We start from the raw sequence: 22014 nt of genomic DNA, 5'->3' as shown, positions 1-22014 counted from the left end.
GACCTCAAATTGGCAGGGTATGGGGGTTCAGGGTGGATGGATGGGGTGGTGGTGGAGGGGAGGATATATTTTTGCACCTGGTCAATCATATAACTGCCTTGTCTAATGATTTCTAGCCCTGTGTCTCCTCCAGCAGCTCGTGGGCATCATAAAAGTGTCAGGGTATTCGCTGTAGTCTTTGATCAGACAGAAGACAAACTTAATTTTAGAATTCCTTAAGTACAGCTAAAAGCAATTCTCACTTTTTGTTTTTTTTCCCCACGTTGCTTTCTATAGTTGAACTATACTGGCATTCCTAAGGCATAATCAGACAAGAAACCAAAAGGAATGAGCAAAGAGTGTGGCTGACTACCTTGCCTCCTGGTAGAACTAATTCTGTTACTTATTCCACTATTGCCCTGATGTGAGCTGTGGCTATTCCGGTCTGTCCTGTGCTCCCCTTACTCTCTTAACTCCGAGAAAAGTGGGGAGATTCCTTTTACCTGGGCTACAGGGAGATATTCTTCTGCCTAAATTTCCCAAAGGAACCTACATCTCTCCATCATATTTTGCACATTTATAATTTGTAGTGTATTTCTTGGCATGGATTGATCAATTTTACCTTTTCTGCTAGATCGTAAGCTCTATGAGGGTGTGGAGCATGTTTGGTTCATTACGGTATTCCAAGTGCTGGCCCGGAGTGCATATTCAGTGAATATATGCTGGCTAACAGGCTGATCCCTGTAAGCCCAACCAATGTTAGCACTGCTAGAAAATAAGCCCCAAGCCAACCTGCACGTGTGTCTGGGTGTGCCCTCGTCCGTCTCTGTACCCCCAGGTTCTGGCACAATACCAGCTATGCTATCGAGATCCTCGATAAGTATGTCTGAAATAGATTGAGTGCTCACAAATGGAGATTTCAATGAGCTGAATACCTGTTTAGTGTTTATACATCAAAACTCACTTGATGGTTGCCTATAGCACCCAGGTCTTCCTCTCTCATTGCCATTAATATCTTTGGAGCAAGTATAACCACGGGCTGTTTGTCCCTCATGCATGGAGTCTGAGCCACTGCTGTCCCTTAGAAGCTGTTCCTCCACTCAAGAAATAGATCTTAGCAGACAGCACGCAGACTGTTTATTCCCCATTACCCCAATGATGTTCCTACACACCTGCTTGTAGGTAATGCTGTGGAATTCTAAAAGACGTGCATGGCTGATAAGCTGGCAAGACAGGAAAGAGGGGACCAGACAAAAAGCCAGGCGCTTGAACGTCGACTATGTTCCAGGCCTATTTGTGGCAATTTTTTTAACTTCACAACTTTGCGAGGTAAATACTACTCCCCCCATTTGCAGAAATTGAACTTGAGAAGGTTATGAACATGCCCCAGATCAAAAAATGCTTTCCAATGTTCCATCCTGAAAATGTTCAAGAACACAGGAAAACCTGGATTCTGTAATCAACATTTTATGAATGTTTGCTCTTTTATCTATCTGTACATCAGTCCTTCTATCCATCCATTGATCCTTCTAGGTTTTAATGAATTTCTTTTTTTTAAATGTTTATTAAGTTTTGAGAGAGAGAGAGCCTGTGTATGTTCACACAAGCAGGAGAGGGGTAGAGAGAGAGGGAAACACAGGACCCAAAGCGGGCTCAGAGCTGACAGCAGAGAGCCTGATGTAGGGCTTGAACTTGCGACTCTCAAGATCATGACCTGAGCCCAAGTCGGACACTTAACTGACTGAGCCACCCAGGCGCCCCAGTATTTATGAGTTTCAAAGTAAGTTGAAATACTTTGGTCTGTGTATCATTAACTAGAGTTCAGTATTTGTTTAGGTCCTTTTTTTCCCCCCTTTGAGACATTTTACATAAAACGAAGTGCACAAATCCTAAGGGTACCATGACGTGATTTCAGAAAAGTACATACATGTGCACATCCAACCCCCCGTGAAGTTACAGAACATGCCCATCATCCCAGAAAGTTCTTTGTTATCTCTTCTGAGCAAATTCCCACTTCAGCCTCCGGAAACAACCGGTGCTGTGGGTTTTTCTCACATGGGTCTCCTTTGCCTTTTCCAGCTCCTCATATCATGGGATCATAAAGTATGTACTTTCAGATAAGGCTTCTATCGCTGAGCATAATTTTGAGATTCACCCATGTTTTTATGTGGCTTAGAGGTTCATCCTGTTATTGCTGAATAGTATTCCATGGGTGAATATGCTGCGGTTTATTTATCCATTTTCCTATGGATGTATACCTGGACTGTTCCCAGTGGGAGCTGTTATAAATAAAGCTGTTATGAGCATTCTGTGCAAGTCTTTTTGTGGAACATAAAATTTCAAAGCACAGCGGTCGAAGTCCATTTGATTCCAAAATCCACATGTTTTCGACTACACCCCGTTGCTTCTCCATGGTGTATCTTACGGCACTATGTTTATGTGGGATGCATCTCTGGAGTTTCTAATCCTAAAGTGGTTCATTACAGTGTAAATACAAATGAGGAAATATGATCTTTAGACAAAAAATGCCCAGATACAAATTCAGCTCTTCCTTAGCCCTGGTCCAATCAAATACTCATCTTGGTATGATCTTTTTGGAAAGATAGTTATTATATTACCTGTGTATACTACCTAAATAACTTCTTTCTCTAAAAGTTTTCAATATGACTTTTATAGAAAGAAGATCCCATGTGTAGAATCTTACCAATCATTACATATGGGTTCATGTTCCTCAAATTCTAAAAGAAGCATGGATGAATTTATTATAATATATTTTCTGGGTAGAAAACTATAGAACAAATCATTAAGAGGATGGTATAGCAATAAAAAATGTTATTTTATTACTATACATGAGAAATTCAGAGTAGAAAATTGTGTGCTGATTACCATTATAATAATTGTTAAACACATGTGCATAGTGGTAGGTATTATAAAAACTGAAAGTAACTAACACTGTTGGAATGGTAATCTTAGGCCACGTTAAGAAATTTAGACCAATCCTAATCATGTGTAAATCATGTAAAAAGTATTTTCAGAAAAAATGTCTTTTTTTTTTTTTGTCTTATTTGCTTCTGAGATAGAGGGAGAGACAGCGTGAGCAGGGGAGAGTCAGAGAAAGAGGGAGACACAGAATGGGAAGACAGGCTCCAGGCTCTGAGCTGACTGTCAGCACAGAGCCTGACATGGGGTCAAACCCACTAACCATAAGATTATGACCTGAGCTGAAGTCGGACACTTAACCAATAGAACCACCCAGGCGGCCCAGAAAAAATGTCTTCTCAATATTGTTTTAACATTGTGTAACTAATAAGTATACATCTGAGGAATGGTTCTTCTTCAGATTAGGGCTGCCATATCCTATTACACAATGTATACATTGCATGATAAGTGGACCATTCCCATTCACCACACAGCTTGGTTTTGTCTGATTGTAAAACAAATTTTCCAGAAAAAGACACTTGAAAATGTCATGAGGGGGATGCCTGGGTGATTTGGTTGGGCATCTGACTCTTGATATCGGCTCAGGTCATGATCAGGTCATGATTGAGCCTCATCGGGCTTTGCATTGACAGCGTGGAGCCTGCTTGGAATTCTCTCTCTCTCCCTCTCTCTTTCTCTGCCCCTCCTCTGCTCACGTGCTCACTCTCCCTCAAAATAAATACATAAACTTAGAAAAAAGTATCATGAGGAAGGGACAGCTTTTTCTAATTTGCACCAAGATGCATTTGAGCAACTAAGAGGCCTGTGCCAATTTTAATCTTCCCTTAAATTATACTGTCTCTTTGATTTGTCTGGCCTCCGTCTGCTTTTGTCCTGCTTAGCTATATAAAGGAGCATCCTTCTTCATGCCGTCAGCTGTTTTTCCTAATAAATTATTTCTAATTTTTAAATCTTCCTCAGTCCTCTTACATGGCCTAGGGATAGAGGCATCCACAACATTTATTCAATGACTAAGCCTTTCCTTTACGTATCCTTCCTTTCATGCCCTGATGTCAGAAAAAGTTGCTCAATCCCATGTGACAACAGCAGTCAATATTGTCCTGGGAGCTTCAGTCTATGTTCATCACCTGTCCCCTTACTTGCTGGTCAGTGAGGAGGGCACGGAATAGAAAATCAACTGCCTCCCACAAAGAAGCTGGAAAGGCCCCCTTTTCTGGCTTCCTTTACACATAAGGCCAGGCTCTGCCGAGCAGATCACAAGCCCCAGATTGTCCATTAGAAACTGGAGGCATGAAGTGAGACTCAGGCCCCATTCAGGCAGCAATGGTGGTGAGGGTTCTGGCTGCCACGTCTGGTGTTTAAGGTTACTAGATGGACACTGTGATGAAGTGCCCAGGGCAAGCTGGCCCAGCTCAGAGCAGGACTTTGGGAAATTTTTTTGACTGTAGAGACTCCAAGTTGGCGTTGGTTCCTGAATTCATCTACCTGAGTCCCTTTTTCATGTGTGCAGAAGTAGCTTAAAAGTAAAATATTTAACTGCAACGAACTACAACTAACTCTTTGCACCACGACACTGACATCCCCTCTGTCACATTTTCTTTGTGTCAGGTGACATAGTGCCCCTGGAATATTTGGGCTTTAGCTTAGGGACAGTTAATCTGGAAAACAGTTTGGTTTGAGTTTCAGTTAGATGGCTCACAGGAACTTTATGGTATAGTTAAGATCTTGCTAGCTCTCTTTATAAAAGACGGACTTCCCAGAATTCTCCTACCCACTATGCTAACGTGTGTCACACATATTCCACATTGTCACTCATGGGGCACAACGATGGAGGGGACAGAGCTAGAGATTGCCTCTCCACGTGAACCTGCCCTATGGCTCTCAGCACAAGGAGTGTATGGAGGAGGATGGCCACGCTAGGTGAGAGACGGGATTCTTTCGATTTTCTCTGAAGAAAATCATGTGACCAAAAACATGCATATAGAGAGGAGAGGGAGAAAAACTGTAAGATGTATTAGGCAATTCTCAGATTGTGTTATGTTTGTAACACTGGCAGCTTTTTAGTGCAGGAAAGCTGTGGATTGTGAGCAACTTGTTCCGTAAGTGTTCTGGAAGACAAGGAAACATTTCTAATAAATTTTAACCTGATAAACGAATGACGTCTTGCGATACGAGTAGTACGTGATACTCAAGTCACATGGTCACAACTGAGCCCATGATTCTTGAAGTTGACTTTGATATATAAGGGCTTTGGATTACAAGCATGCTTCTAGAACAAATTAGACTCACAAAGCAAGGTTTTACTGTATTTGTAATTTAGCTAAATAAATATTCACGTTCATACTTAATTTTGAATTCTTATTTATCTTTACTTATGTGTTTATTTTAAAGTTTCTTTATTTTGAGAGAGAGATTGATCACATGGATGGTGGGGGACTTGATCCCATGGACGGTGAGGTCATGACCTGAGCCAAAATCAAGAGTTGGACACTTAACGACTGAGGCACCCAGGTGCCCCATTTTGTATTCTTATTTCTTAAAAGTAGGAGTCCCCAAATTTTTAAAATGTTCAGATCCCACAAAACTTGGACTAAGAAACATAAATATGTTTGGTAAATAGAGTTCTCTCCAGATGAGCATGCTTACTCAACCTCTTTCAGATCCCTTCCCTTCTCCCGCTCTCCACTGCTGCTCTCTGAATCCAGGTCACCTGACAGCTTGCCTGGTGGGCAGCTGCAGCAGCCTCTAGCATGCCCCCCTGATGGTGGTCTTGCTCCTGAAGGCCATTTCCAAACTGCAGCCAAGAAGATTTCTTTTCTAACATCAAGACCCTTAAATGGACTCCAGTTATTTTAAACCTTTCACCAGCTTCCTCTGTTCTTAAGGTTGGTCTAAGTTTCTTTTTTTTTTAATTTTTTAATGTTTTATTTAATTCTTAGAGAGAGAGGGAGAGAGAGAGAGAAAGCATGAGCAGGGAAGGATCAGAGAGCAAGAAAGATACAGATCTGAAGCAGGCTCCAGGCTCTGAGCTAGCTGTCAGCACAGATCCCACGAACTATGAGATAATGACTTGAGCCGAAGTCGGATGCTTAACCGACTGAGCCACCCAAGCGCCCCAAGATCAGTCTAAGTTTCTTAATGAGACTTAAGATGCCCTGCACAGTCTGGCTCCAGCTGACATCTCCAGACTCATCTCCTGGTCCTGCTGGACTTGAACTCCGCGGTCTCCGCCCATCTCAGTGGGCCAGCCAGTCAGTGTCTCCTTGACTTGATTCCCCACTCAGAGGGTCTTGTCTCACTCCTCACTGTGCTTGCTCCAGTCCTACCCCAGCACAACTAACTAAAGCAGGAACAGAATTCTCTTGCACAGGGAGTGGGCAGGATAGACGAGAATCCCCTCTTCCACATCTTCTTTCTCTGAATTTAGTTAGGGACTGATCATATCAGTCAGAGTTCAGTGCAGGAATTTTAGGCAGGAAGGAATTTAACATAGGTAAGTGAGTGCTTATAAAATCATTAGAAGTCCCGAAAGATCAGATTGCAAGCACTCAGAAATGACTCCCAGAATGATACAGAGCTGACTTGTCAGCTGAGCTCCTGTATCTAAGGCCACCTAACAAAGCCATGAGTTCAAGAAACGTGTTGCCTAATTTCAGAGGTCAGATGATAACTGCTCTCATAACTGCATTCTCCTGGAAGCTATTGATGCTGGAATGCTGTCTCTGGAAAATCTCACATCTGCCCGAACTCACAGGCCAGCAGAAACTCCCCCAAAGAGGCAGAGTAAATAGCCTCCCCATCATACCTACCTTCATACAGATGCGTATAACTGAGATCTAGACCTGATCGCAAGGAAGTCTGGAAACTGAGACTGAATCTCCTCATCTCTAAAATGGGATAATAATCGCACCCATCTCATAGGATTCCTACAAGGATGAAATGAATAAATATACAGAAAGTATTTAGAACAGTATCTGACCACAGTGATTCTCAATAAGTCATAGCTTGTTATTTGCATCCAAGGGACTCCATAGAAATATAGGGCAATAATAGAAAAAATACTGGTTCAAGAGTAAGATAATATAAATGCTACTGTTGGATTTTTTGTTTATTAAGCACATGACTTTGGCCAGTTCAAATCATCCCTCTAGGCCCAGTTTCCTTATCTTGAAGATAGGGAGACATATACTTGCTTTGCCTAAAGCCGGTAATTTTTTACTAAGCAGCTAAACTCACTTATTTTGGCAATATTCTTGTAATTTTCTTTTGGGATCTGCCAACAAGTGCACACCACCCTTTAGCCAAGGGGTAAGCTTGTAGCTGCCTGCCATGACAATTAGGTGTTCTGTCTTCAGAATGTAAGTCTTCCAAAGTGACACAAGACACTATACTTGAAAGGCACAGTCAGTCATTCTCTGTGGCAGAACTCAGAAAAGACCATCTATTAGTTCCTGTTACCCATTTCTCTAGAACTTTCCTGATCCTTCCCAAGGCTTGCTCTCACTATTTCCCCCCTTAGGTCTTATAAACCACCCCGAAACCAAACAACAGATTCATTTTTGGCTAATGTTGGCCAGAGTCCAAAATTCCTAACATAAACTCTTTAAAAGGATTTTAGTTAAAATACAATCAGATAAAGTATTTGAAAGCACTTTTAAAACTGTTATGGTGCTATATAAGTATGATTTATTTGCTGATGCAACAGCAACAGTAATTGTAGAAGAGAATCTATTTGTTTATCCGTCCAAATCATGCACTCCCTTTTCTAAATAAGGACAGAAACAGCATATGACAGTAGACTGGCAATGCATACAGTGGTGATAAACCAGAAAAGTCCACGAATCTCCAGCCTTTACAACGGCATGACCTGACTCAACATTTCACAGAGCCATGTACCCAACTGGAGGCCCCTGGTGAGATCTTTAACTCTCAGACAAAAATCTGGCTTCTGGCCTAACTTCCCAGGAGAGAAGGTGAGAAAGGAAAGTGCCAAGTAGAAAAGATTGAAGGTGTATCTACATTTTTCAAGCACCATCTTGAGACAACTTATTCTACAAAATGGCAAGGGGCAGCATTGTAGTCCTCCCCTCCTGTTGCCAAATAAAGGTTCTCTTCTCCTTAAAGCTGAGAGAATCAACCTCTGCTCAAGAGGGAACACATTTGCCAGGACAGCGCTTCCTAATTCGTCTTCTACAGAGTTTTGGTGTCCCTTCAGATGTTAATAGATATTCTAAGGAATTAAAAACTAAGGGGACTCTTTCATTATCCAGATAGTTTGAGAAATTGTCCCCATGGTATGCTGTTCTTAGGACACCAAAACTCTTAAGAAATTTTTCAGTGTAGACACAACAATTTTAATGTAGATCTCTCCCAACTTCCTTAATGTTAGATCTTTAATTTCTCTGCAAAACAAAACAAAACAAAACAAAACAAAACATTACCTTTTAGGAGGACGCAGCTTGGAAAATCTGCATTGAGATATTCGTGGGAGTGGGGTGGCTTTGCTTACAGAAGGCTGGAACCTGAATTTGCTTCTCTGCTGCCCCCTTCTGATAGATAGAGGGAAGAGCAGGCCTCCGCCACAAGGGGCTGAGGAGATTGCAACAAGTTGCTGCCAGAGTCTACCAGGAAAAGAGAGAGCACCCCACCGGTTACAGGAATTGCTCTTTGTCAACCTTGTGGTTTTTGTGGGTCCAATGAGCTGTTTGGTCGTGTTGCATCTATGCCTTCCCAGATGCCCTTGGGCCCTGGACTGAAGGGAATATGGGCAATCATTCAAAACCTCATTTATCCATCCCTACAAATGTTTATGTCATGCTTCCAAATACAGCAGTGATAAACCAGTGCAAAGTGATGGGGACAGAGCCATTAACAACGAACTCTTCTGGATGAACCAGAGACTTTTCCAAACTGTGTGATCATATTCATTGCACCTGGACCTCGCCTTCCTTTTGTTTCTAATACCCTTCCCTGCTATTGGTGAATCTCAAAGACGGAAACCGTTGATCGAAACTTCTTTCTTCTTATCAAATATAACAGCCATCTTTACAGTTTTCCAGATCCTGGATGCTATTTAGTAAGGACATTTTGATGTTCATAAATGTCATAAATGCCCTCCTTAGGCTTATATAATTATTACTGTCTCCAGAACTCTTATTTTATTCTGTTTTGTACCAAGATTTGAGGCAGGACTTAGGTCACAGAGTCTACCTGAAGCTACCCTGGGAAGAAATGCGAAAGGAATCCTTAAGGTATAAAAGTGTCATCATCTTCAGCATGGCTCACAACAAATGGAACATTTATAAATATCTCTAGAAAAAAAAATAAAGGAACACTGATGAGGCAGTTTCTAGCTCCTCCGTCTCTTTCCTGGCTACCTCTCTCCTCATAGAAACTTCTAAGTGACAGTGAAGAACCTACTGGCAAATTCCAGACCTGCCTCACTGAAGAGCATCACAGAGTAGCCCAGACAGTCTGAGACACTTTGGCATTTCATCCTCATTATTGTATGGTATTTATGGCATTCATTGGCTGAAAGAAAACAGTTGTATCTTACTGTTCTATGAACTTTTGCCAGACACGTGTAAGCAGCATCTTTATCTACCCTTGGAAAAGTGTGGAAGACCTACGATGCCTCTATTTTGATGGGCAGGACAGCAGTGGGACTGCCCACCCCAGTCCCTGTCCCCAGCGCCAAACTCACCAGCAACCAGAGATTGGGTTCTCTCCAAAACTCCGCCCTTATCACAACTCATCTTAAATCTTTCCTCAACTCCCATAACCTACCTAATCTACTCGAGGGTCTTTATTGAATAATCATTTGATCTCATACAAACTGTACTTTTCTCTTCTCAAAATGATCCCCTACCTCTTATGCTAACATTTGAGAATGAAAGAAAAGAAAACTCAAGTTTGAAGATATACATGTCTAAGAAACATGATAAAATTGAGTTAGCAAATATGTTAGTTCAAAGAGTGAGTACCTTTCAGAAGAAGAGCAATGTCTGGATGCCAAGGAGATTTGCACCATTTCTAAAGGGCTTTACCCACAGTCTAACCTTTTTTGGGCTTAGGAGAGATCTGTTCTGATGCACAATCATTACTGAGTAATTAAACTGATCCCTGACCATTTCTTCGTTTCAGCTTTATAATGACATCACCCAATGTCAAGACTAAAAGTGACCTCAGACTATCAAATTCAGTGTGCCCTTTTGACAGGTACAGAAATTGAGGCCTTAAATAATTAAGTGATTAATCATGCTGTGACCTACTCCATAGCATTAGTTTATAAAGGAAGCTGGTAGTTATTATACCATAGAATTAACTTCATGTCGTCTTTGATCTTTAAAACTATCAAAAAACATTAGTTCACTCCAAATCACTTTGGCCCCAGAGCCCAATGTGGGGATGTTATGACCTGGGCCCTGCAGATACAACTCTTCCCTTGTCTTACCCCTGGGAAAGGACTGACAAGGAAAGTCTTGTCCAAGGTCAAGGGCAGGTGAGGAACAGGACAGAGATTAACATCAAGCCCTAGTAAACAGAACTTTCTTTGTTTTTATTCTCTTGTGTGCTTCTTTTCTCTTTACTTCTCTACATGCCAAAACATGTAACCACCATAGAGGACAATTGGAAATCTAAAGAATGGCCAGATTTTCAGTGGTTAGGGAATTACATGGTGAGTGAAGTTTTTGATGAACAGTCTGAGAGAGATTTTACATTAGTCACCACTCTAATGTGCGTTGCACACTTCCCTGCCTGAGTTACCATAGGGTAGGAACCGGATGGAATATTTCTTGGGTTATTCTGGGTAGTGACTGTATTAAGTTGTCATGCAATGCTGTCCTGAAGAGTAAGTAATATGAGAAATATAAAGCCAACTTAACTCCTTCACTCAATTGCTTCTAGCTTGTGGGCCTTCAAACATTTTTGTTCGAGTACACCATGAAAGAATTTGAAAAACTCTTAAGAAATCCTGTCCCTCTTCATACATTTTTAAGATGAAATCTGAATGTTTTACCATAAATGTAAATAGCTGCAAAGACTGTACTTATAATATAATACTTTTTTCCACTAGGAAATATTTAAACTCATTTTTAAGTTCAAATAGCCGCATTAATGTGCATCTTTCTGTGACAGCCTTCTCATTTCTGAATTTTTATTCTAAAATAGATTGATGGTGAATGGAAAGAAAATAAGACATTTGCCATGAGTTGGAACTTGAGACCTGAGGTTTGCAGGAGGAGGGGAAGGCCTAACACCCATCTCATAACGAAGGCATTTGTAAAAAGCAGCAAGGGTTGTCAAGTCATGACAAGCCATGGAGGAACCCTAAAATCACTAAGTGAAAGAAGCCATATAAAAAGGCTTCATTCTGTATGATTTCAACTATCTGACACTCTGGAAGAGGGAATATGGTGGAAACAGTAAAAATGATAGGTGGCTGCCAGGGGTGAGGGGGAGAGGGGATGAACAGGTGGAGAACAGAGGAATTTTAAGACAGTGTAACGGTCTTAAATATAATGATAATATAATGATGGGTACAAGTCGTTATATACATTTGTCAAAATCTATAGAGCGGATAATACCAAGAATGAATCCTAGCATAAATTATGGACTTTGGATGGTGATGATGAGTCAATGTAGCTTTATCGCTGTAACAAATGCACCATTCTAGTGGGGGTGTTGATAGTAAGGTCAGGGGGATATAGGAAATCTTTATACCTCTGCTCAATTTTGCAGTGCACCTAAACTGACTCTAAAGAAATAGTCTTTAGGGGTATCTGGGTGGCTCAGTTGGTTAAGGGTCGACCCCGGCTCAGGTCATGATCTCAAAGTTCATGAGTTCAAGCCTCACGTAGGGCTCTGTGCTGACGGCTTGGAGCCTGGAACCTGGAGCCTACTTCAGATTCTGTCTCCCTCTCTCTCTGCCCCTCTCCTACTCATGCTCTATATGTCTCTCAAAAATAAATAAACATTAAGAAAAATTTTAAATAAAATCTTTTTAAAAAAAGAAAGCAAATGGACTAGATTTGACCAAGCTCAGTCTGAACTGATCCGTGGGTGCCTGACAGGTGCTGTGACACCAGACTAAATCACTCTGGCCTGGAGGACTGTGCCAACACTGCTTACCCATGCGTGGTTACCATTGACTTGCCAAGGCCAAAGAAGGCCAACCCCTCTGAACGGGGATGTAATTCCAAGAAGCAAGCAGAAATTTCCACAGTCATCCTGAGAAGGGGCAGATCTAGAAACCAAATATGAGAACTTCTGAGTCTAGGATGAGATTGCGCTGGGAGGGAGGGAGTGTAATATTCTTTCTCTGTGGCTTTCAAAAAGGGTCTAGGAATGAGAGGCAAGGATGTGCCTGGGGAACCCCTGCTGAAAGCCCAACAGGGAGAGCATTGGCTCCCAAACATCGAGACAGTGGGTGTCTGGCAGCAAAATTAACATCAGGCCAGCCTTGAGCCCCTGAGCTATTATTCTTTGTGCCTACATGGTCTACAGATTTGGCAAAAGATGGTGGCCAGTCTTAGCTACTTTGTCAGGAGTTGAAGCAATGGTCTGTGCACGTACTTAGGACAAAGGCAGAGAGATGAGAGCAGTCTTTTCTCCTTCCCTATAGATTCTGCTTGCTGGGCAGCCTGCTGAGTTTCTGGGAGGCCTAACAGGCTGTGGCTCTTCACCCCCTCTTTTCCCACATCTCACCTCTCTACACTTCTATTCCCCACTTGGAACCTAGGAAGGAACTCCAGGCTAAAGGAAAACAGGTCCCCAAAACCATTTATATAATTGCATAGCCTCTGTGCCTGAGGAAGGAAGGCATGACTCCACTTCTCTCCTGATGAGTATGTACATGGACTTGGGATATCTCTTTTGAGTAGCTGATGCCATTTTTTGCTGCTTGTTTCTGAGTTTGCGCCCTCATGAGTGGGTGATGACACCAGATATGTGGGATCCAAATATATCTGGAGATAAAAAAAAAATTCAAATCTAAAGATTCATCCAAGAGCATATTATTTCCCCATCAACTTTCAAATATTGCACGAATTCTAAGAATACCCCAGTGTATTCCGACCTGGCCATGGCAGCCTGGAGGCTATTGGGACTTAGGTGGAGAAGCCCCTTGTTTTCAGTCAGAAAATAAATTGCTGTAGCTACCAGTATGAGAGAAGTGGGGATGTTAAGTAAACAGTCTAAGAGTAACAAGTGTCTAAGGCCAAATAATGATATCACCTGATGCACTATCCTAAGAGTATTAGATTTCCTAGGATTGCTGTAACAAAGTACCATAAACTGAAGGGCAATGAAAATTTGTTGTCTTATAGTTCAAGGGGCTAGAAGTCTAAGATGAAGGCATCAGCAGGGCCACACTCTCTTTGAAGCACTAGGAAAGGCTCTGTTCAGATCTCCCTGCCAGCTTCGGATCATTCCTTGGCATGTGGTAACATAATTCCAGTCCTCACGTGGTGTTTAAGAGTCACACCCTGTGTGTGTCTGTCTCCTTGTAAAAGGAGCACATAAGTCATATTGGATTAGGAGCCCACTCTACTCCAGTATGACTTCTTCTTAACTAATTACATCTGTGAAGACTATTTCCAATAAAGGCACTTTCTGAGGTCCTGGGGGTTAGGATTTCAATATATTAATTGTGGTGGGGGGAGCACAACAGGATCTCTGCTCAGAGCAATCTTTCTTCAGACATTGCATTAAAATGTCTAAGAGCTCGGGGCACCTGGGAGGCTCAGTTAGTTAAGCATGGCACTCTTGATTTAGGCTCAGATTATGATCTCATGGCTCCTGATTTTGAGCCCCGTGACAGTTGTGTGTGAGTTCTCACTCTCTCTCAAAAGAACTAAATGAACTTAAAAAAAAATCGCTAAGAACTTTAGAATTTAGTGTCACTGAAAACCTAAGGACACCATGAGCCAGTTTCCTCAACCTCTTCCTGAAAGCTGTTGAAAAGGCTGGGGTCTGTATTTGTACTGAGATTAGAGTACAGAAGGTTTAGACCTCTGTAGCTTAGAATGTGCTCATTTAAAACGGCATTTACAAAGCACAGTGCCTTGCCTTGCTACATCCTTGCCCTCACTAGACACTGTATGCCCCCTTCTCACCCCAACTGCTTTCCTACCCACTGAAATAGGTGAAGGAAAGGGGAGAGGTAAGGGGTGAGGAAGCTGTTGCTCACTTACATAAGGGTAGGAGCAAGGCATGGATAGATTGACTTTAGTGGCCCATATCTTGCCTGTTGTGATAGATGGAAGTTTACCACAGCAACAAAAGCCCTGACTTCCATGGGCAGATGTTGGGAAACATGATGTGGGCACCCCTTTAGGGAGCTGGGTGCTGAGGCAGCCTACAGAGAATACCCTCTGGGTCTAGTACCCCATCAAAGAGACATGGCTCTTACTTTGTCCTTGACACAGTGGCTTGGAACCCAAGTAATACGCCTAAAACATGGATTAGGCCCCAGTGGCTCCAGGGGAGACAAGAAGCCCTTCTTAGGCTTATGGTGGGAAGATCCAAGCAAGCCATTGAGGATTTAGGGAAGCCCAATAGGCTTGTGTTTGCTTTTCTTACAGTGAACCATACCCAGGAATGAATGTACAGCTGAATAAAGGAAATTATGGGTGCTTACGGTAACTGTGGAGAAACCGGGAGGGTGGAGGAAGTGGACACACTGCAAACAATAAGAAATTAGGCTCAACTGGCTTCTTTAGTTTTCCCTTTTACTCCACACTGCAGAGGTTCTATAAATGAGGAAAAGAATAGTGAGGAAGAAGAGGGAACAACCCCCCAGTTTGGAGACCAGATCTGGTTTTGTAAAACATTGACTCTCTTCCTCCTGCCTTGAAGCCAAACATTGCTCCCCTAAACTTGACGTTTACTAAGGATTTCAGAACCTAAGAAAATTCTAGATCTCAGGGACATAATGAGTTGGGGAATTGCCTCTTGGTCCACTTGCTGGGAACCCACATGAATATGGGAAAGATCCCTCACCCACAGATAAACTGCTTCGGGTTGGGGAGCTAACAGCCTCGATCCTAGATCTGGTCCTAGATCTGGTCCTCTTGGAGGAATCACAAGGTAGGGGAATGTTTTCTTTGCAGGGACTCCAAAAGCATGTGGGGAGATGGGGGGGTAGAGAAGTGATAGATCATTTTTTGATGATATCAGTTTGTGTTTTGGTCTTAAGGCTAGAGTGTGTTAACTCCCCCATCCCAGAAGATGTCAGGCCTTTGTGTTCCCAGCCAGCCTGAGTGCTTTTGTGTGGCACTGCAGGAAGTAGCGGTTGCCAGGCACCCAGAAGACTCCCCCCACCCCCTCCTGGCTTTTGTTTTGCCTAGGCCTGGGCTGCTGGAAGCCAATTATGCTGCCTTAAGAGGGAAATCAAGAGAAGTGAGTACTCAGGATTGAAAAGACTCAAGCAACTGTAGGGGAGGAATGTTTTTTTCCAGAACTCCCCTCCAGAACTGGGAAGGAAATGGGGGCTTTTGTGATTTCCATGCTTAGAGGAGCAACATTGCCCCATCCTGGTGTATCCACACTGTCTTGAACATTTTGGAGCAGAGCTGTCAGAAGCTTAGAGGAAAGGATTCTAGGCTCACAAAGAGGCTGCTCCTTCCCTCCTACCAAGGCCTTGTGGAAATTAGAGATGCCGCAAGTTGTCCCTCTCACACACACGGGTTGATGAACAGAGTGCAGAATGGATTTCATTTCCTGCTGGGTCCTTCCCTTAGACAAACCTGCCAGTCCCAGTGTCTTCTCCCAATTCATTGTAACCATTTTTAATTCTTCGATTAGATTGTTCCATATGCCTCCAATTCTCACTATAACACCTTCCAACTTTTAAAACCAAACTTATTTTTACATTCTCAATATTTATAGCATTATGTGTATAATGTCTTCAACTGTAATTAATTTATTCATACCTTGTCTATAGATTGTTTTTAATAACTGTTATTCATCATACCACATTTACAGCTGAATACTTAAGAATACATTACTTACCATGGAGCTAACTGAAGTCATGTGGTGGGATACATACAGAAATGTACTTATGTGTCACTAAAAGCTGTAATACTAAAAGAAAAAAAAATTCCAAATGTTAAAATCAAATAACTTATTTTCTTACACTCTATCAATTCTTTAAAATTATACCACATATTTTCATTGCTTCATGTTTGAACTTTGATTTTCTTTTCTTTAAAATATTTTTATTTATTTCTAGGAGAGAGAGAGAGAGAGCGTGAGCAGGGGAGGGTCAGAGAGAGAGGGAGACACAGACTCTGAAATAGGCTCCAGGCTCCGAGCTGACAGCACAGAGCCCGACGCAGGGCTTGAACCCACGAACCGTGAGATCATGACCTAAGCGAAAGTCTGACGCTTAACCGACTAAGCCATCCAGGCGCCCCTGAGCTTTGATTTTCTTATGGATGTTTGTTCGTCTTTTAGTTTCTAATTGCCTTTGTATTTTCCAAAAAGCAGCATATACATATTTTTCACTAAGGTGACCTAGCTTCTTAAAGATTTTTGTCAAGGTGAATCACTGACCTTCTTTGAATTCTTGTTTTAATTTGACCAGATAGCTTTTCAGGGCTGCTGCATAATCTTCATCATGAGTTAGTCTCCTTTCTCTTGACCTCATACTTTTTTTTTTTCTTGGATTCATTTTAAGTTTTCCTAAAGTAAATCCTCAATTTTTTCCCACAGGGTAAATAGTAAAAAACCATTTGTGCTATGCATGTCTGAGAGTATCTTTGTTTTGTCTTTATGTTGGAGTAATGGTATGGGTTGGTATAAGATTATAGGTTAAAATAACTCTTTCTCAGAACTTTGAAGGCATCCAGCAATAGGTTGCTTACCTAATTTTCACTCCTTTTAGAGACACTGTGGTATACTTCTTCTATCAAAACCTCCTAAGCTGGATTTCTGAAATTTCATATCTTGGTATAAATCTTTTTTCCTCCACATCAATTAATCCCTCTCAGTAGTTTTCAAACAGAGTTTTAATTTTTAAAAATTTTTAATGTTTATTTAATTTTGAAAGAGAGAGAGAGAGAGAGAGACAGAGCATGAGTCAGGGAGGGGCAGAGAGAGAGGGAGGCACAGAATCTGAAGCAGGCTCTGAGCTGTCAGCACAGAATCCAATGTGGGGCTTGAACTCACAAACTGCCTGAGCTGAAGCCAGAGACTTAACCAACTAAGCCACCCAGGTGCTCCCAAAGTTATAATTTTTTTTAATATTTTATTTATTTTAGAAATTCTTATATTACACAATTTATTATATCTTCCCTTTATTTTGTCTATTTTTTATTTCTAGAACTCCCACTGACCAGACTTTAAGATGATTTCTCATACTACAAACTCAGTAGCTTAATACAAAAACACTTTTACTATCTCATGGTTTCTATGGGTGGAGGGGTCTAAGCACAGTCCAGCTGAGTCCTCTGCTCAGCATCTCAAAAGACTGCAATCAAGATGTTAACTGGGTTGCAGGCTTATCTGGAGGCTTAGCTGGGGAAGAATGTGCTTCCAAGCTTGGCAGAATTCATTTCCTTATAGCTATAGGACTGAGGGCCCCAGCTTACTGGGGGCTTCTGGCTAGAGACTTCCCTTAGCTCCCAAGACCACCTCAGATACTTGCCACATAGGCCCCCCAACATGGGTATTCTCTTTCTCAAAGCCAGTTGGGGAGAGAGAATCCCTGGCATTAGTCTCTTAGCAAGAAAGGATCTGTATAATGTAATGTAGCCGCAAAAGTGACATTCTGTCAATTTTGCCTATAGTCAGTTCACTTGAGGAAATGCATAGGTCCAGCCCACACTGAAGGAGAGAGGGCTATACCAGAGTGTGAATACCAGGAGGTGGGGATCATGGAGGAGCCACCCTCGCATCTATCCATGGCATCTTTTAATCACCCCTCACCTGCCTTTTCCTTGCTTCTGCAGTTTTCATTTTTCAATACTTCTCATCTTTTAATCTATGCTCTGGAAGATTTCCTCTTCTTTATTTGTCTGTTCTTCCTGAGAATAAGAGGCCCATGAAGTAGGGGAAAAAAAAAATCACAATAGTTGCATGTTCTGGATGTCTAGTGAAAGATATGATTCAAAGAGAAGGGAATGGTCAACAGTGTTAAAATTATAGTTTATTTGCTAATGCGTCAATAAAGATGAGGACTGATAACTTCCCTACTGGATTTAGCAACATGGAATCATTGTGACCTTGGCAAGAACAGTTTTCATGGAATGATGAGGGTAGAAACCATTTGGAGTGGGCTCAGAAGAGAATGGGAGGGAAAGAAATAGAGTAGAAACTTGACAACTCTTTGGAGGAATATTGTGGGGGTTTTGTTTTTAAGGCTTTTCCCCAATTTTATGGAGAAATAATTGATATACTGGAGGGGTTTTTCTATTAAGAGAAACTGAGAAAATGGGCAGGAGTTGGATGCGGATACAGGATAGAGAGAGATTATTTAACATGTAAGAAGTTATTGCATGTTTATTAGTGCCGATGGTAGTTATCTAGGAGAACAGCAGGGAAAAAAAGGGATACAGGAGAGAAAGAACAATGGCTAGAATAATACCTTTTAATAGATGAAGGGCAACAGGATCTTATACACAAGTGGACAGATTGGCCCTCGATAGCAGTGTAGACAATTTATAGTAAAAGGAAGAATAAGCCCTGGGAAGGGAAAGGTTAACAGGAATGTGGCCTCCTCTTGAGGGGACATGGCAGTTGGATGGTTGACCTTGACCAGACCTCCTAATAAATATATTAATGACGTTTACTGTTAGGTGGAAACACACACATGCATCTACACACAGAGAGAGCCGCCAGGTGTCAAGGTAGTCAATTAAGACAAGCTAGAGTTAATAACAACCCACACTACTCCTTCAGCATGAAAGCAAAATGAAGGCATTTTCAGATATGTGTGTCTCAAAAGATTTTCTACCATTGGCCCTTCTGAAAAAAGAACATTGATGCAATACTTCAGCACAACTTACAATGAATTCAAGAAAGAATAAAAGCATCGGGTCAATATTGCTTATTGTAAATAAGCCTGGAACTTACAGAGTTATGCAGCCTGACATTCTGGGGAACGGACAGTGCACTGCTCCACAAACATTGCTCAGAAACCAATTGTTGATCTGAAAACAGAATGCATTCTAACGAAGGAGAAAGAGACTTTATTATTTTTTTAAGCAGAGTCTGACCGATTTAGGCTCCTTCTGAAAGACTTGCCATCTCTCTGCTTAGTTCTTGCCCATAGTCTTCAAATTATCAGTGAAGTTCAGTGCTGGGTGAGCTCTATTATTCAAGTGAGTTTGCTTTGACAATTCAGCCCTTTTCCTCTGAAGACAGGTAGGTGGGCAGATGTTATTGTGGGCATGTGGTGGGCACAATATCTTTTCTGATTTTTTTTTTCTTTTGGGTTTCCTGAAGAAACTTTGATTTCTCCAGAATTAGTCATTCTGTTTATTCTTCTTGGTCCTTCTCCTGATGACTAATGTGGGAAATTGTTCTTGGTTGCCTGGCAACAAGCTAGGGAAAATGATGGTTCACGCCTCTAAGGGGCAGAGTTTGAAATTTCCTATGTAATCAAGTGCCTTCCGGAAGGACTGGTGCCCAAGCTTCACAGCAGTGGGCACCCTCAAATTCTCCAGATGTGAAAAACTGGCATTTCCCAAAAGTTTCCTAAATAATTGGCACCCAGATCAGACTTTTTCATACCCAGGGCCAGAATCTTTATTTTTCTCATCCAAGACCACCGTCATGCTCACTTTATACAAGGTAAGAGTAACAGGAATCATGGTGCTTCTGGTAGAGACCAGCCCCACCTTGTGTTCAGCTGCCCCGCGATCAAGCATGCCTCTCAGTGGGGTGCCAGAAACCAGGGTCCTCTCAACTTCCACCATTAAGAGCCTCTGGTGTTTGCCCAGGTCTTTGTAGTGATGGTCCAGTGATCCTTGGTCGTCCTTTCCTATTTTTGCATAAAGGGCTGGACTCATTAATGGAGGAGATTGGCATGGTTTCCAAATCTATTGCATAGGTCTGTTCTCCCGGTGAGAATCTTCCTGAAACCAGCATCCTGTCATGGGGGGAGGAGTGCGTGTGCCTGTGCATGCACTGAATGCCGGGGTTTACTTCCGCATGGAAGCTCTACGGGGAATACATGGGCTAATTCCATCAGCAAAAATGTCGAGGCTTTACTTCAATTTGCCGGCGCCCACTCTTGGAGCCCTAACCTCTGTGTAACAGATCACTCCCTTTCTTTAGCTACCACATCGCTGTGGCTTTTCTCCCCTTGGGCTAAACACAGTAGCCAGTTGCTTGTTAAGTGTGAGGTGAGGGACTTCGATGGGAAGACAGCCACCAGCTCTACTATTCTGGAGAAAGCCCTCCAGTAAACGCATGCCTGTCACTCCCGCTTGGAACCTGGTGATGCTAAGCTTAACGCCTCCTCGGAGCTTGCAAAGGAGAACAGTTGTCACCTCTACTGTAGCCTCCTCCTGGGGGTGCTAAGAAAGTACCCTCAGTCTTCTTTCCATTTTCCAGAAATCGGTCAAAATCATTAGTCCTCTCATTGCCTGTTGCGGTTGTTTTCCCTCTTACGTGTAACATATTAATCCAAACTTTTTTTTAATGTTTATTTATTTAATTTTGAGAGAGAGGAAGAGTGCATGAGCAGGGGAGGGGCAGAGAGGGAGACAGAGAATCCCAAGTAGGCTCCCTTCTGTCAGCACAGAGCCTGACGTGGAGCTCGAATTCACAAACTGTGAGATCATGACCTGAGCCAAAATCAAGAGTTGGATGCTTCACCGACTGAGACCCCCAGGTGTGGCCCTGTTCATCCAAACTTTTGAACCAGAAACATAACCCTTTTATTTTAAAGAATCTGGGTATGAAATGACAGATTACTATGAAGCCTGCCATTTGTGTTTGCCTAGGATATTAAAATGGGACACTTTTGGCTATCGCTTCAAAAGGTTGGATAGAGAATAATAGGTGGAGAATGTACCCACATTCCCCAGTGAGGCATTGCACCTCCCATGCAGGGCTAGCCAAGCTGGAGATCAGAAGCTGTTTCTATGACCCCTCCCATCCTAACATTCATTAAAGGGTATTCTAAGTGGAGGTTGAAGAGTTTCTTCGAAAAAATGCTGGTAAGCTGAGGCTCTTTCCCTCTCCCAACCCTACATGTTGGGGATGGGAAAGGGCTGCCTCTTCTTTACTTAAGCTGGTGACAAGGATTTCAAAGACATACTTGGAAAGCGTGATGGGTATTTCAGAGTTTAAGAATTGATTTGAGCCATACCTATGAAGCCAAAGCTAAAGGGCTAAACTGAAACCACTTGTGGAGACAGGAAAGGAAGTTGGGCCCTTCTGGGAAGGTGGTACAATCAAGGATGCATGGGCATACCATGGACCAAGTGGATAGTGGAAAGTGATCCCCGATGCATTTGGAAGGAGCCCTACATAGACCCTACTTCACTAAGTGAGGTAATCCCATCAGTACCAGGTCAAGGGAACACATCGGCTCTGGTGCTAAGGGAAGAGGTTGTCACAACAGATCAGTTGGGAGTGCTTTCATCCATGTGAGGGGCTATGAAATGTGAAATCTCATAAAAGGTCTCTGGAGACCCCATAGGAACACTCAAACAAAAAAGTCAACTTGGAATGTCCATAGCCCATCTTGAGTTAGAACCTCAGATCAGTTGGCAGAAAGGAGAAAGAAGCTCAAGGAAATAGAAAGCAAACTGACCAGATCCCTCTTCTCATGGCAGGTTTCCAGCCCAAAGGCAGCCTGGGCTGGGTAAGAAGGAAGCGTTTACTCAATAAAGTTTGGAGTTTTTACAACACATGGAACTAGATATGTGATGATTGAAATAAAGTTGTTACTAGGATTAGAAGTAACTGGGCATCTTTTTATTTTATTTATTTTTTTATTTACCTTTATTTTTTTTATTAGAATGAAAGAGGGGGTGCCAGTGAGCAAGGGCAGAGAGAAAGAGGGAGATGGAGTGAGAGAGAGAGAGAGAGAGAGAGCAGATTGAGAGACAGAGAGAAGTGGGGCTCACCCAAAGCAGG

The sequence above is a fragment of the Hyaena hyaena genome, unplaced genomic scaffold, assembly GCF_003009895.1.
Source record: "Hyaena hyaena isolate Hyena2069 unplaced genomic scaffold, ASM300989v1 scaffold_204, whole genome shotgun sequence".
NCBI lineage: Eukaryota > Metazoa > Chordata > Mammalia > Carnivora > Hyaenidae > Hyaena > Hyaena hyaena.
This window is presented reverse-complemented; position numbering follows the sequence as displayed.